Source organism: Lissotriton helveticus, chromosome 1_1 (genome assembly GCF_964261635.1).
Source record: "Lissotriton helveticus chromosome 1_1, aLisHel1.1, whole genome shotgun sequence".
NCBI lineage: Eukaryota > Metazoa > Chordata > Amphibia > Caudata > Salamandridae > Lissotriton > Lissotriton helveticus.
In genome coordinates, this window is record NC_136057.1 from 751,153,319 (window position 1) to 751,168,197 (window position 14,879).

Below are 14,879 nucleotides of genomic sequence, written 5' to 3' on the forward strand. Positions count from 1 at the left end.
AAGGTGCTACTGTGTAGCTATTTAGTAGTCCTTCCAAGAGCTCTGGAGATCCAGGCATGCTTTCCCTTGATGGTGGGCTAGAGTCGCCATCAGCAGTTCTCTGTGGCAAAGCTTTCTGGGACAGAGACCCCCTCACTGCCGCCAAATCTTGGGACTGGTAGGGGTATTGCTGGTTGTCTTCTGTCCTCAAGGAACTTGCTTATGCAGCTTAGTCTTTCTAGGCTTTTAGTATTTTCTTATTCCTTCAGATGAAGATTCATGAATCTCCATTCTTTCTTCTCTATCTGTTGGTGATGATTTCTAGCTCGCATTTCAGTTACAAGTCAACACCTACGCTGATAGTCAAATGGCCCTAGAGCTTGGATTAGAATATGCCAACATAGACCAGGGATGCGTGGATGTCCAATGTAGCAAGGCCAAATGTGCATTTAAGGCCTCTAGTACAAATTGCTTTTGGCCGGGTCACTCCAACAGTAGAGCTCCAAATGCTCTGGATGCTGTGCAGGGCAGTGTAAGGTGCGTAAAGTGATGAATGGGTCACAGTAACCTTGGAGGCCTCTTCTCTGCAGTCTTTCTTCCTTTGCACCTTACCCCCCTTGATTCCCCCTTTTAGGGATGGAAACTCATGAGGATAGCACTGGGGGTGCTGGGGAGGGTTATCTGAGTGTTTAATGTTGGGCTCAGTCTTCATGAATACCGGGCCTGGGGCAGGAGCAGGATTGTCAGCCAGAGGAGAACGAAAGTGGTGGAGGCAGCGGCAGGCACCAGAGCTCGTAAAAAACGCACAGGCCTAACGCCGGCTACATCCGGGCAGCAGTTGGTGATGCAACCTAATCTTTTGCTGCCCGCTTCTACTTGCCTGCTCCAGTTCCCAATTGGCCTCCATGTCTCTGCTGCCCAGTGGCGGGTGCTCACCTTCTCTGTGATGCACTTTGCTCCCTCATGTGCATGGGCTTCCTCTGCTCCCTGCTTCCTCTTCTCCTGCTCCGTCAATCTTAGAGCACGGAGCAGGAAAAGGGCGCTGTTTCTCCTGATTCCCGGATGATTCAAATGACGTCAGTGGCTGTTATGAGTTCTTTGTCTGTGCTGTGATTCTTTTTGAATCCTAATTGAGTATTGCTAGAAGATCAGGAACTTGGAGGTAAGTTTTGAGTTACTTGTTGAAAGTCTTTTTCAATCATTTTGTCTGGATAAGAGAGCAGGGATGTGGGGCAGAAGTTGCTGTGTTGATTTGGGTCAGCTATGGGCTTCTTGAGGATGGTGCTGATTTCTGCAAGATTCATTCATCCGGAAAATTGGAGGGCATGATGGAGGTGTTGATGATGTGAGTCAGGGTGGTGCTGATTGGTGATGTTGCAAGGTTGTATACGTAGTGGGGGTATGGGTCCGTTAGGGCTCCTGAGTGAATCACCTGCAAGATTGCAGCTGAGTCATTCTACAAAATAATTTATCCACAGGGGTATGTCCAACAAATTTCTTCTTTTAATGTCCTCAGTATATTTTGTGAGGGCAATTAAAAAACGGGGGAGGTAAAGGTTAAGGTTAGAGTCACCCTCCTTACTGAATGCAGTTACACAACATCCAGAATACCGTAATTAGAAACGTAACCATAGGAAGTTCAGGGATTCCACTGAACATGTGTGAAAAACCCTCTTTCCAGAAAGAAAAATTATTTTCTAGAGTCCCCTCCCCCACCAGGGTTACCACTAGGTGGCATGCTTCATCATTGGGGTCATTTCAATCACTGCGGATTGATGCCTGCTGCAACTTGTGAACTATGTAGGAGCACTTAGTTTTTGGAAAATATGTGTGGTGCAGGGATGTGAAGTGGGAAAAATAGGTTAAAAATACCTAGCTAGTGAGCTAATGTTTTATTCCTGCTTCTAGACGGTACTGAACATGTGTGAAAAACCCTCTTTCCAGAAAGAAAAATTATTTTCTAGAGTCCCCTCACCCACCAGGGTTACCAGTAGGTGGCATGCTTCATCATTGGGGTCCTTTCAATCACTGCGGATTGATGCCTGCTGCAACTTGTGAACTACGTAGGAGCACTTAGTTTTTGGAAAATATGTGTGGTGCAGGGATGTGAAGTGGGAAAAATAGGTTAAAAATACCTAGCTAGTGAGCTAATGTTTTATTCCTGCTTCTGGTCGGTATGTTTTAAAATCAGGGGTTAATACAAGGGAAAGACCTAACTGTAATGAATATGGTGTCCCTAGTACTGGGTCAACATGTTTCGAGCTTTACCCTAAAGCTCTTCTTCAGGACCACACAAGTGCCAGCCCCATACGTACCATTCCAAAAGAATCCTGTGAATAGGAAACAATGGGGTGCACACCTAAAGTGTGTTCACCTGATATTTAATACATACAGTTGTACACTGACACGCTGTGTCTGTAGGAAATAAAGCAAAAGGAAAATTAAAAAAGCCTACCTATCAGCCAAGCTGGCAGGCCCTTTATATATGCTGCGTTGTATCTCAATCAATGTGCTCTTCTATAGTGAGTGTATTTAACAGCTATTTTGTGCATTTATCTGTAGTGGAAGAAATCAATCACACACAATGTCTTTGTGAAGAAAAGTGGTTATGTACAAATTGCAGTTTAAAAGCACTTGTGAAAAAGACACCACGTGCCATACAACATATAACAAAATAATAGTATTACATATCAAAGACACATACTTTAGTTGAGGCAGAAATATGCCTCCTGATCTGCAGGGGTAGAGGGGCTTGTAGTCATACCCTAAAATGGTATGGGTATATAGAGATAGTCATTAGAGTTTCCTAAAGGTAAATGAAATAGGAACCGGGAGAGAATTCCCGTTGCCTTGGCTTATCCCGGGAGGAAAACAGAAACCTTATTATTTCCTTGGAAAAATGAGAAATGAGGTCAAACAGGTCTGGCTGGACTTACTTCGTCAAAGCACTCCTCTCGGCAAATGTCCCTATGGCCCCCCTAGTCACCGCATCTTACCGCGTCAGTCTCCCGGAGGCCTTTAAATAGACCCGGATCAGCTTAGTCATACTTACTTTAAAAAACTAGACCGCGTCTCTCCCAAAATGGCCGCTGTGACTGGCAATGGAGAAGGGCCATCTTGGGCGAATAAAATAGATCCGGATCAGCCTAGTCATGCTTACTTTAAAAATTAGACCGTGTCGCTCACAAAATAGCTGCCGTGACTGGCAATGGAGCGTGGCCATCTTAGGTGCAAGACCAAATTGTCGGGTATTGAGGACAGAAGCTGAAAATAAAATAAAACTAACAAGGGGGATACATTTACAAGGGGGATACATTTAGACACTCAAGTACGATGTAGAATAGTGATTTTTGCAGTATGTTGCACGTGCAACGGTACATTTGATTGATGTGCAAGACCCTTAGATATCAGCTCGACTGTGCTCTTTTCAGAATAGCTTGTATGTGCATCATAAAAATGACTATATCTCACACTGTGTTAGGGGAAGTCATGAAAATGCCATATTCCTGGATAATGCGGGACATCAGAATGATGGCCAAAACCCTTAAACTTAACAGCTGGATTGCACTCTTCTTAGAATAGCTTGTATGTACATCATGTAGGTGGAAGTCATAAATAATGCCTGATTACTGGATAATGTAAGATACCATGTATGGAATAGTAGACTCAGTAAAACGTTTACACATTTTATTACTATCTTCAGTAATAAAGACATTTTGTAAAATTTTCAGTCAAAAGCTTTAATATCCCATAAACACAACAATCGTAAACATATATATTCACTTCAATATTGATGGAGCAAGGTTTCATGCGCAAAGAAACTTGCTTGGATTCAATCCTCTCGAAATAACTTGTAACGAATGAACCAACCTGTTTTGTGAATACTAAATAATTGCACCACACGACATTTACTTTATGTAGGGGAAGCTTGCATATGTGCTTTACTAATCAGTAACCCGAGTGTCTTAATATGGCTGCCAAAAAAGTGCACATACTTCTACTGCATCTAGGTAGTATGACATCTTTCGCTTTTGGTGGGAATTCTTTGCAGCTGCGCATTAGTGCCGAATAAACCGCACATGCTAATGTATATGCTTTTGCTTGAACTGAACTTCGTTTGTTTTGCTAATCTATTAATGCTATAGTTAAAATAAAATAATGGGATTAGAGTAGGAATAGGTGTTATACAGTACATTCATTTATTTTCGTATTCTACCATGCCCTTCTTTGACTTTATTATTAGCTCGTATTTGGGCCTGAAGGGTGACTTGTATCGCCATTTTGAAATCCGAATGCACATGTGCTGGAAATACTGCGGGACCTCGAACAATGGCATTGCATTACTGCTAAGTCTCATCTTCCCACGATGCTCCTGAGAATTGTACCTCTTGACCCGAAGAGAGGAAGAAGATTCAATATTTTGTCATACAATGTATATTAAATAATGTGAATGTTGCTGGGAGGAATACAATTATGAGTAGGAATTTAGAAATTAAACTGAAAGATGACTTCATATTAGTATTGTGTGATGACCTCTCCCCGTCCTACTGACCAATCAAATGAAGGGAATACACATAATTTACAACATTGAGGGGTGCTACATACCCTGGAAAATGGTATAACTAAGGTAGGTTTAGTCAGTTAGATTGTCCGACTTGTCACAGACCTGTCACTGACCAAACGTATGCTGAAGGAGATCGTGGATGTCGCAGAGCTCAGAGGGCTGGTTGAGCACTCTGATGAAGATTCGGGTGATTGCTGAAGGAGAAGACTGTCCATTAGACGGGAACAAGAGTAGCTGCTGAAAGGGGTGTGACACTGGCTTGCACTTAGCGGAGGGTACCTGGCCTGTCTTGCACCTGTCCTAATCCTGTTGGCACCTGATTAGTCGGGAGCCCTTCTTTTGTCCAGCCCTTGGCCAGGGGTTGGTCCTCGCACCATTCTAGGTAATTATAAATCTGTGTGGTATGTCCTTGTAATGTTTTCCCTTTCACACCCTTCCCAGTTACCAATGTCTAGAAATTTTACTGAGTCTAAAGATTCTCATCTTGATCATTATTTTTCTCCTTGAGAGGTTGGTGACTAATGTATGCTGGTATTTGACTCACAAAATGTTGCATAGATAAAGTGTTTAAAACTTTCTCGAGTCTGTGATTATTTTATGAAATAAGGTAAATGAATTGTTTATACCTATTATTCTAACAACCTGATCCTTGGACCTAAAAAATTAATTTAGAAGTGGCAAGGAATTGGTAAGTCATGGTGTACAGGTATAAATCATAATAAGGAAAATTAAACTCCTGATAGGCAGAAAGTAGATTACCGGTTTAATGTGTGTGCGTTTATGGACCCAGGTGAGTAAGGTGTTTTATTAATATCCTAAACTGGTAATCTCGCGCCATTAGTATCTTTTCTTGGTAGCAGAGCTATGGTTAGGTTTTAGTTAAGATAGGTAGTTAGTTGCGTATTGATTTTATATTGATTTATGTATTAACCAAAATCCGTTTTTATTGTTACATGTTGTCTAGAATTCCCCGGGGAAATTTAATAGAGGGTGGTAATGGAAGCCACACTGCAGTGAGGTTACTTGCCTTGATGAAGTAAGTGCATAAATTTAGGTAGAACTTGAAGCACTGGTTAGGGGTTCTTTCTGTATAAAAGTTAGAGAAATTGGTAGCAAAGGAGTTCGCTGGTGAAACTTTGGTCTTATATCACCTAGAAAGGGTAAGTCTGGAGGAGTAGCAGGTTCTTTGATGTTTGAGTGAAGAGTAAGCAGCAGAGATTTTACTCGCATGTGTGTGAAGGGTAAAGGGAAAGGTTTTACTCGCAGCAAAATAAATTGTCTATTCTTTGAATTTAGACAATCAGGCACAGTAGCGAATGTTTCTATGTTGTAAATTAATGAAATCTATAATTAAAGTTGAAAGAAATTGAGTTTTCCTATTACCTTGCAAAGGAGGGTTCAGTTGCGGATGCTGCACTATTGTCACTAAGAGCAGCGCTGGGATTGGCTAAAACAGCGGGTGTGTAGCTCAGGTCATTTTGTAAAGGAGGGGTGAGTGCTGAGAGATAAACTCACATCACAGGAAAGTCGCACAAGCATTGGTTAACGCAGTTTTGTAAGTCAAATGTTGATTGGTCATGAAAATAAAAGATGTGCTAGTATTGGAGAAGCACAAAATTAAAAGCTAACTTTAATTAGACAACAAAATAGAAGTCCCGACAATAATAATAGATAGTGGGAGTTTAATGTGGAGACTAGTTCCCACAATTATAGGGACTCGCCCAGATAGAAGATACCTAGGTTTTGCCCACGAGCAATACATCAGAGGGAATACTTGTAAAATGTATGGAGAAAAGAGAAAAATGTCATTTATGCAGAAAATTAAGAATTATTTTAAAAAGGATAAACCCATTAAAACTAGAGAAGGAATTCTCATTCCTCCCCCGAGAACGCCTGCATCATACATGATGATAGAACGAGGCTACCACACTTGTGTATGGTTAGAGAATTGGATAGAATACACTAAAAATGATGGAGTATTAGCATTCCCAGAGTATGGAACATACTGCACAAGTCTGCACAAATAACCAAATTGGTAACTTTAATCAAAGCTTGCAAAATTGGGAAAAATTGGAGAGTGACCATTTACACTGACGGTCCGTATGGCTACGGGGTTGTGCATGATTTTGGCCAGCTTTGGATTCAAAGGGGTTTCATGACTTCTTCAGGAATCCCTATTAAAAATGGACATTTTGTAAAAGAATTAATTGAAGCAATTCAATTACCAAAAGAAGTGGCCGTGGTCAAGTGTGCTGCTCACCAATCAGGAAACGATAAAGTGACAGCTGGTTATCGTTATGCTGACCAAGCTGCCCAGCATTGTGATAAATACAAAATAGCAGTAAACAAGAAAATTGATGCATGTGGAATCAGCTGCCAACTTATGCTACTGGGGGGCATAGGAACATGGGAGGAATTGAGAGAATTACAAACCAAAGAGAAGGAGGAATGGGAGAAAATAGGTTGTCAGAGAAGAACTGATGATGGTGTAATAGTTTACTTAGATGCGAGACCTGTGTTACCTGATTGTATGCTTGCACCTATGGCTAGAATGTATCACGGAGACACACACATAGGCAGAGATGCAATGATAAGATTGTACAGACAGGATTTGTTTAACGCAAGGTTCAGGAATATCGCAAAGAGTCTTTGCCAGAGATGCTTAATTTGTCAACAAATGAACCCAGGCAGAAAAACTGTAGTTTGTCCTGGAAAGATTGGGAAAGTAGAAAGACCATTTATAAGATTTCAGATTGATTTCATTCAGTTACTTCCTTGTCGAGGATTAAAATATGTACTAGTCATTGTTTATTTATTTTCCAAGTGGGTAGAGGCTTACCGGACCAGAAGAAATGACAGTTTGACTGTAGCCAAACTCCTTTTGAGAGCGCTCATTCCTACGTTCGGTTTTCCAGTAACAATTGAGTCAGACTGAGGGTCTCATTTTGAATAATGAAATAATTCGATTAATTTGTGAAACATTTAAAATTGAGCAAAAGCTGCACTGTGCATACCGCCCAGAGGCTTCTGGAGTTCTAGACCAATTGAATGGCACAATCAAATCAAGACTGGGAAAGGTGTGTGCATCCACCCCACTGGAGAGGCCTGATGCTTTACCTCTTGTTCTGATGGGACTCAGAAGCATACCAGAAAAAAATACAGGCTTGAGTCCCCATGAGATACTCATGGGAAGGGCAATGAGGCAAGCATGTATACCAGGACATAAGCTGTTGAATACATCTAATGATTTGGTACTACAAAATTGCAAAGAGTTGGCTGACCAAGTGCATTCTATCTCTCACCAGGTTGGGGAAGACGCTGTTGCCAGGTAGCCAAACCATGCACATGACCTGAATCCTGGTGATTGGGTAGTAGTGAAAGAGCACACTTGAGAATCATGCCTAGCACCAAGGTGAGGAAAACCACATCAGGGTATATTGGTTACGACAACAGCTGTAAAATGTGCAGGATTGCCTAATTGGATACATGCCAGCCACACAAAGAGGATAACAGCACCTGGTGAAACTGAATCACAACAAGCTGAAGTGATTGAAAGGGCAGATGGTTGTACAGCTGAGGAATCACAAGCAATTGATTCTGAAGTAGCTGATCAAGAACAACCTAGCACTAGTCAGGATGACTGGATCCCAATAGTAGACATACCTGAAATAACTGTGAGAACAAGAAGCCAAACATTTCTAGACAGAGTGATAGTGAGGATGAGACAGGAATAGAAGAACACACTCAGATTACAGAAAACAAAGCTAATTACAATTCTGAGGAGGACCAGATAAGGAAAGAACAATGCAGTCAGACAGAAGAAAATAGAAACTGCACTACAGAGTCTGAGGAGGGACAGATAGACATTAGAAAAAAAGCCCAGGCAGAAGACAATAAAGAAATTATAAGACCTGAGCAGGACCAGATAGGTAAAGAAAAACAAGTTCAGGAAGAAGAAGGGGAACAAAGTCAAAGTCAAAGAAACAACATCCTGAACAAGGTCAGAATAGAGTAGAAGAACACATCTAGGCTGAAACGGCAAAAGTAATAAGGCCTGGACAAGGTTAGATAGAGAGGAATTCGGAAGACGAAAATAATCAAAGTGTGCCACAAATCAACGAAAATGAAAGAACATTATTGTAATTGCATTTATATAGCACTTACTACCCCTGACGAGGCGTCAAAGTGCTTTTTCGGCGACTAGCACGCTACTCCGGGACCCATAGAGGATTAGTGTTGATTTAGTATAGTGAAACATGCAAGTACATCGTCACCCAAGCACTTACTCATTGCGAAGCGAGCCGGCGTCAATTAGCGGGACGTGACTGCAACAACTCGTGGACTACCGCGGCAACGACGCATGATCCTGGCTGAGCTACATGTGTTCTGTGCTGCTGAGGAACACTCCGACGGCCGCCTGTCCATCCACAGATTCACTCTGCCACCAGCGCAGGTGGGGTCTGGTCCAGTTGCGGGATTATTTACTGCAGCCTGAGCAGCAGCACAGCCACTGCCAGCACTAGTCTGAGCAGGTTCAAGTCAGGTGGGGTTGGGTCCGGTCGGGGGACGCATCTCCTAATTAACTGCTGCAGTGTGAGCGGCGGTGAGCTGTGCTGCCATTGCCACCAGCAGTCAAGTGTTTATTCGATCATGATCTCAAAAGCACGGTGCCAGCTAAGAGACTCAGAAAAGGTAATACCTGGCCTAGTATTATCAAAAGACTGGAATATATTGCCTTAAAACAATAAGTGAAGAATCGGGGCAAGTAGACAAAGTAACCAGTCAATCTGGACCGTCAAAGAAGGAGAAGTCCCCGTCTGAAAAGACTGAATAATAAATTCAAAGACCCTGAATGGACATATGCAATTCTCGAGGATGTTGAGAATCTGTTAATAAGTGGAGACAGTGATGAGGAATTAAGAGACCACCTTGAGATAATTAGAATTTTACTACTTGTATTCCGAACAAAAGTTACAAAGAGGGGAATAAGTCTCCTCTCAAAATGGCTGATAGAGCAGCTGGAAAACGAAACGAAATTGTATAAAGACATGCTGCAGAATATGCTTATGTAGTTTATTTATAGTGCTCCTAGTATGGTTAGGACTGACAATAGCCATTCCCTATTTGAGGACTGCAAGTAAACAGAATAACACTAGTGCACCTGGAAAGGTAGGTAACATTAAACAAGACAGAGTAGAATTAGAAGCACCAGGTGAGACAGAATTGCACTACAGTATAAAGAGAAATTAGACAGATCTAAATGTTTTTGCTAACCTGTTAGTGCATTATGTAGAAACTATGGAAGTTAGTGATTGCTACATATGTATGAAATTACCGGCATTAGTAGCAGAAGGAGTGACATATCATCATTTAGCACCGACATATGGTATTTCATGTAGTATTCTAGCTAGTTTATTTTATAGAACTGTAAAATTACAATATTATTATTCTAACATAGATGTGATTTTTTCTGAAATTCCCCTGCGTAGAAACATGAACCCTGTCCTTAGCAGTAGAGATTAACAGTTTATGGGTGAATATGTCCTAAGAATGAAAACAATAGATAAAGCTGAAGCACATAAGGATAATCTAACATGTAGGTTACATTAAGAAGAAAATATATTTTTGAGTTTAGTAGAGAAAAGGACACAGGATTTCCATAGAGGGACTACTGAACCGAAACCTCAGATACGTAAATGGGCTGAGAGGAAAGATTTTTTTGCAACTGGCAAGACTCATACTGCTATGTCCTGGACCTTGAAAAGAAGGGGAAAATCTGTCTCCATAGGTTAAAAACAGAGTATAACAATGTATTCCTTGGTTCCAGCGAATGTGAACGCAATTTCCTGATAATTGGGGGTTGGGGACTAAAAGGGGGAACTGATCCAGTTTTTCCTGCAGTATATTATATTTGTGGAAAAAAGGCTTATTTTAAACTGCCTGACCATTGGTATGGGAGTTGCTATTTCGGAATAGTATTCCCAAAGGTATATCTTGTAAAAAGAATCACTGGAAGCAATGAAGAAAATAATGGACTAACACGAAAGGAAAGAGCTGTTTTTCAGAAATTGTAGGAGATATATTTAGTGCATTGATACCTTCAGTGGGAGTAATTCTGAATACGCAAAGAATTCGTAAATTATCTACAGTGGTTGATCGCTTATCGACTGACACTATGGGAGGATTTTTATTGATCAATACAGAATAAGTTTGATAAGATCTATGGGTCTGCAAAATCGACTTGCTCTTGATAAAGTATTAGCAAAAGAGGGCGGAGTCTATAAAATGTTGAAGGCGCAACATTGTTGCACCTACATACCTGACAAAAGTATCGAAATTAGAAGCTATGTCAGAAATATCACGAATTTGGAAGAGGAATTGAAACCACTGGAGGTTGATAGTGCATGGAAGAGACAAACTGATGGTCTCCCCTCTGTAGGTAGTTGGTTTTCTAATGTTGGAAGAAGTATTGTAGGTCGAATACTGATGCCAATAATGGGAATAGCCCTATTAGTCTTGATGATAATGATTTGGTGCAAATGCTGCAGAAATAGAAAATGGTATGCAGTGAATGAAAAGGGAGGGAAGAGAAAATATGATGAAATTCAACTTGAAGAAATGAAAGGTGATATTTCTAAAAGAATGAAAGGTTTCCAAAAGAAAAGGGAAAACGTAAATTCTAAAGTAATAGAAGACATTGAATTGAGAAACTGCTAAAGTTGGCATCTGGTTCTGAAATTAGTGATGGCATAAAATGCCATCAAAGAGGGGATTGATGGAGCAAGGTTTCATACGTAAAGAAACTTGCTTGGATTCAATCCTCTCTAAATAACATGTAACAAATTAACCAACCTGTTTTGTAAATACTAAATAATTGCACCACACGACATTTACTTTATGTATGGGAAGCTTGCATATGTGCTTTACTAATCAGTAACCCGAGTGACTTAATATTGCTGCCGAAAACGCAGGAACGCTTCTGCGCATGCGTCTACTGCTTCTACGTAGTATGACGTCTTTCGCTTTTGGTGGGAATTCTTTGCGCTGCGCATTAGTGCCTAATATGGCCGCTTTAAACCTCACATGCTAATGCATATGCTTTTGCTTGAACAAAACCTTGTATGTTTTGCTAATCTATTAATGCTATAGTGAAAATAAAATAATGGATTTAGAGTAGGAATAAGTGTTATACAGTGCATTCATTTATTTTCGTATTCTAACATGTCCTTCTTTGACTTTATTATTAGCTCGTATTAGGGCCTGAAGGGTGACTTGTATCGCCATCTTGAAATCCGAATGCACATGTGCTGGAAATACTGAGGGACCTCGAACAATGGCATTGAATTGCGTCTGAGAATTCTACCTCTTGACCCAAAGAGAGGAAGAAGATTCAATATTTTGTTATACATTGTATATTAAATAATGTGAATGTTGCTGGGAGGAATAAAAGCATGAGAAAATAAAATTATGGGTGGGAACTTAGAAATTAAACTAAAAGATGACTTCATATTAGTATGGTGTGATGACCCCTCCCCGTCCTACTGACCAATCAAATGAAGGGAATACACAGAATTTGTAACATTGGGGGGTGGTACATACCCTGGAAAATGGTATAACTAAGGTAGGTTTTGTCAGTTAGATTGTCCGACTTGTCACAGACCTGTCACTGACCCAACGTAAGCTGAAGGAGATCGTGGATGCCGCAGAGCTCAGAGGGCTGGTCGAGCACTCTAATGAAGATTCCGGAGCTTGCTGAAGGAGAAGACTCTGTCCATTAGACGGGAATGAGAGTAGCTGCAGAAAGGGGTGGGACACTGGTGTTGCACTTAGCGGAGTGTACTTGTCCTGTCCTGCACCTGTCCTAATCCTGTTGGCACCAGATTAGTCAGGAGCCCATCTTTTGTCCAGCCCTTGGCCAGTGGTTAGTCCTCGCACCATTCTAGGTAATTATAAATCTGTGTGGTATGTCATTGTGCTGTTTTCCCGTTCGCACCCTTCCCATGTACCAAGGTCTAGAAATTGTACTAAGTCTCGAAAGATTCTCATCTTGATCATTATTTTTCTCCTTGAGAGGTTGGTGACTAATGTATGTTGGTATCTGACTCACAAAATCTTGCATCGATAAAGTGTTTAAAACTTTCTCGAGTCTGTGACCATTTTATGAAATAAGTTAAATGAATTGTTTATTCCTATTATTCTAACAACCTGATCCTTAGACCTAAGAAATTAATTTAGAAGTGACAAGGAATTAGTAAGTCATGGTGTACAGGTATAAATCATAATAAGGAAAATTAAACTCCTGATAGGCAGAAAATAGATTACCGGTTTAATGTGTGTGTGTTTATGGGCCCACGTGAGTAAGGTGTTTTAGAAATATCCTAAACTGGTAATCTTGCGCCATTAATATTATATGGCAACCTGTCCTTAGTTTTGATATTTATTTCAAATCATGCTGCAGCTACTGACGTACGTCACAGTCCGGAATCATCATTCGCAGGCCCAGAGAACAATTGAATGCAATAGCAGGGCCATTTTTGAAGGCTAAAATCTGCCCAGAGACATCCAATGTAAAACACATTTCCGCAGGACCCTGGTCTTGCATGCCACGTGTTAACTCATTTCAATGTGCTATGATTTCTTTGCATCAGGCATTAAACAGGAAATTCTAGTAATATTGAGACATGGGCCCAGGAAACATAAAGTAGAACTACTGTTGGGGCTTATGTTGCCTGCCATTAGGCCAGCAGGCAAAATAGAACTTTTGGATTTATTTCAGACACTAAATACTTTAGAATTCCAAAAAGCTAGAATGCCAATTGGCAATATACTGTATCAGGAGCCTGCAAAAAAATGTTGCCTCGGAACTTATGGAAGCGGAGAAGATAAGCTTATCTCGGGATTTATGGTTAGGCAGTGTTGACAGAGGCATGCCTCATCATTTCATCCTCTGGGGTCCCTTGGGATCCATATCAATGTTTTAGTGGTTTCCTTCTCACAGTTGAGTCAGAGTAGGTCAGAGTGTGTAGTCCACATTCTGACCTACAACAATGGGTTAAAACCCAAGGGCAGACGGGGTGTACTCTAAACCACACAGCCAGTGGCGTAACATTAGCTCCCACAGCTCCCCCCGCCGGGTGGGGGGCCAAGCTCCAAGGGGTCCCCTCTGGCACTTTGCACAGGTGGCAGGCCACTGGCTTGAAAGCTCCTGACTTGGTATGGAACATAGGGGGCCCCCTCCATGTACTTTGCAGGGTGCCCCTCTCAAGTTTTGTTATGCCATTGTGCAAAGCTCTTTTTCGATCAAGTTAGCTTAGAAACTAACCAGGTGTTGGATTACAACCAAAGCAACAGTGTCTCAGGGGCAGAGTCAGTACCCATATCACCTGCACTGCTAGACACAACTCTCAAAGTAGCCCTCCTTTGGTCTCCAGTGAGGGGGAGAAAGAGCTTCACTACACTGTATCCATACTGAAGGTTACTTTAGTCACCAGACAACGGTTTCCCTGGGGGACATTATGTTTCCAATTTGAGAGGCGACTCTCTATTTAGGGTCCCACAACTGTTGACTAAAACTAAAATACATTTATTTTCTTTATAACATGCTGATTTGTAGATCTAAGGCTGTAGAGTGAAGCAGTCAAGACTAAGAGTCAATCCTCTTCCAGCATGAGGGAACTATAGAACCTCCCAGTGGCGACTAGTAGTTTTACCAGGGAGATAGGGGGTAGCACACATGCAAACATACACCTCACTCCCACACATGCGTTTACACACACACACACACACACACTGATTCATCAGACTCACTAACAAATACACATGTATTCATATATACACGCATGCATGCACTAAGCATAAAAAATCATATAAACGTACCTTACCTGCAGCTCTCTGAGAATAAAGCCTCCGAGGTCCCAGTAGGGTTAGGGCTGCTGCCTTCCCTCATTGGCTGACTTGTGTCAGCCAATGAGGGAAGGCAGAAGTCCCAAGTCTTTCAGGTCCCTGGAGGATTGGGACAGCTCCCTTCCCACATTGGATGACCTATGTCAGCCAGTGAGGGAAGGGAGCAGTCCCAAACCTTGGAGGTCCCAGGAGGGTTGGGACTGCTGCATTCGGTCAGCCAATGAGGGAAGGCAGCAGTCCCAACTTTGTCAGAGAGTGGGTTGGGGTCAGAGAGACTACTGATCCCATCCCACTCTGTGATGAGGTGTCACGGATTGCATTTCACACTGTCATATCTGCCAGAGTACCTGGTTTCCAGGAGAATGTATGGAAAAATCTATGGATTTGAATACTTAGGTATGTTCACTGGTGGTAATTTCATTACCGTGCCTAC